Consider the following 3151-nt stretch of genomic DNA (forward strand, 5'->3'; position numbering starts at 1 on the left):
TAGTTATAGCTATGAGCCTATGGTGACTGAAATAAAATAAAAATAATAATTATATAGTTGATATGATGTCACTGTATATAAAAGCTCATCCGCTCATTAATTTGTACTCAAAATTAACCATATAATCTTTGTTTGAATACGTCCATATGGAAATCATGACATTGACTAAAGCAGCATCGATCATGGATTTATCCTTATCAGTTTATTTTTATAAGATATTTTGCATATGCTGAAATTTCACATCGAAACGAAGCACTTGCAAAAATTATATGCCGATGCCAACGTGGGGTAAAGCTTCCATATCTGCATATTCTTTATTCTTCATGAGCAATTTGTTGGTGAAAAACAACAGTTGCAAGAGGTAAATTGGTCAGCAGAACATTTCCATAACCATTAACTAGATACTGTAAAATATAAGTTCAAGGAAGTGATTATTCTGTTCTAGTTCAAAAAAAAAAGGCCATAAAATATAAGGAAAAAGTGGTATTGTTAGTAAACTTCTACAATTATGATGGGTCGCATGGCAAAGGCAACGCTATTGGGATGGTTGATGCTTCATTTGCTTTACTTTACGTGCTCTTTCTCTGTCTATTTAAGTGATAGACTTTGGTACTTGGACTTGGTCCCCATATCCTTAAATCCAAACTGGCACAGGCAGAAGCTGGCCATTTCAAAACCGGACAACTTTAGAAGTTTATCATGGGAATTGTAGCCTAAGTTAGCTCTTATTTGCAATTAAGAAGGTGGAATTCATAGTTTTTTTTCTTCTCAAGGATAATAAATTTACGATACACTCCAAGGTGAGAAATTTTTTATTGTGACTGGAACAATTCCTTGTATTTGTTTTGTTTAGTCTTTTAATGCATTTTAAACAATTGAATCCAACATTCTTGAGACTTTGAAAGTGTTAGTGTTGTTAATCTTCATCCTGTGAAGAACATCAATGGAGCTTTCTGTGTAATCTAGAGAGAGAAAGAGAAGAGTTTAGAGAGAGAGTTGCAGATGAATTATCCTTTTTGTATTCAATGAATAATGCTTACAGTACATAATACAAATATATATATATATATGTGTGTGTGTGTGTGACTTTCCTTACACACTAAGTATTCTATACTAACTGTTTTAACTATCAAAACCATCTTATTCCTTCATCTTTTGACACTTGTCACGATCTGATAGTTCTTTATCTTTACATCGCGCCTCAATCATATGCTTGTAGGAACCAAGCATAAGATTGGAACAATGATGCTAAAACAAGGGTGCAAACAGTCCCTTTGTTAATATATCTGCAAACTGTTCGTTTGATGGCACATGATGCAAATGGAGATCTCCTCGAATAACACGTTCCTGCACAAAATGATAATCTATTTCGATATGTTTCACCCGTGAATGGAAGACAGGATTAGAAGCAATGGCAGAGACGTTGTCACAATAAAGAACCAGTGCAGTGAAAATTGGAACACATAAATCACATAATAAATGCCTTATCCATGCTAACTCAGCAGCTGCTATTGCTAATGCTCTATATTCTACCTCTGTTGATGATCTGGAAATCGTGTGTTGCTTCTTCGATGCCCAAGATATAGGACTCGAACCAAGATATACAATATGACCAGAAGTCAATCGTTTATCATTTGGGTCGTCTGCCCAGTCTGCATCATTATAAGCCTATAATTGGAGGTTGCCTATTTGAAATTGAAGACCATAATGCAAAGTATCACTGAGATATCTTAAGATGCACTTGACAACTACAACATGGAAGTCCATAGGATTATGCATAAACTGGCAACATTGATTGACAGAGAAGGCAATATCAGGCCTTGTAAATGTCAAGTATTGCAAGGCTCCTACAATACTTCGATATTGTTGTGGACTGTGATAAGGAGTCCTTTCCATTTTAGAGAACCTCTGGTAGGGTAAACATGGTGTGGCAGAAGGTTTAGAATCTTGCAAGTCAACCTTTGCTAGCAGATCCTTGATGTACTTAGTTTGTGAAACAAAGAGACCATGGGGTTGATATGTAATCTGTAACCCCAAGAAATAATAGAGTTGTCCTAAATCTTTCATGTCAAACTCCTTGGCTAAAGCTTTTATAACTTCATCAATCAATGGAGTGGACCTTTCAATTAGAATGATATCATCCACATACAAAAGAAGAACCACAATACCAAGATGAGTGTGTTGCATAAACAATGATGGATCTGCCAGAAAAGCTTTAAATCCTAATCCTGGTAAGAAGCTTGTAAACTTTTCATTCCAAGCTCAAGGAGCTTGTTTTAATCCATAGAGTGACTTTGCAAACATAATTAGAGGGATGAGTTGAACTTTCAAAGCCTTGTGGTTGAGACATGTACACTTCTTCATGTAGATCACCATGAAGAAATGCATTCTTCACATCTTTTTGCCTCAAAGACCATTTAAACTGAGCTGCTAATGCCAAAATTAACCTAACAATGGTAGGTTTCACTACAGGACTGAAAGTCTCACTGTAATCCACACCCTCTTCTTGGCTATAACCTTTTGCAACTAACTGTGGCTTATATCTTGCCACTGATCCATCAAGATTGGTTTTGATTTGATAGACCCACTTACAACCTACAAGGCTTTTGGTAGATGGCAATGGAACTATACACCAAGTATTTTGAGATTTTAAGGCAGTGATCTCATCTTCCATAGCAGTAACCCATTCTGGAATTTTACTAGTAGACTTGAAAGTAGCAGGTTTTGAAACTTGGACAGAAGACTGAACTGTTGCTGAAAACACCTTCTTCTTAGATATGCCACTTTTAGATTGAGTGTGCATAGGGTGCAAGCTCACTGAGAGTATTGGAAAGACAACTGGCAGATTTTCAATTTGAAAATCTGGATCAACAGGGATCAAGGACTGTGTAGTTTCTACAAGTGATGAATTGGGTGATGTATGAGATGTAGGATATTCCACAGATCCCAAAGTAGTAAGTCGTGTGGACATGGAACATTCTGAGGCATTAGTGGGATTGAAGGTTGAAAACTTTGAGGCATTAGTAGGGGTAAAAGTTGAATACTCTGGAGCTTGAAGTGGAATTGGTGAAATTATAGTATTATGAGAATTGACTAATGAATGATGAACTGGTGGTTGTACTTGTAGTGATGTGGATGTAGTGTGTGGTGA

Source organism: the organism of the source record quoted next, unplaced genomic scaffold (genome assembly GCF_019419815.1).
Source record: "Pyrus x bretschneideri cultivar Hongxiangsu unplaced genomic scaffold, Pyrus_bretschneideri_v1 Contig42, whole genome shotgun sequence".
Lineage (NCBI taxonomy): Eukaryota > Viridiplantae > Streptophyta > Magnoliopsida > Rosales > Rosaceae > Pyrus > Pyrus x bretschneideri.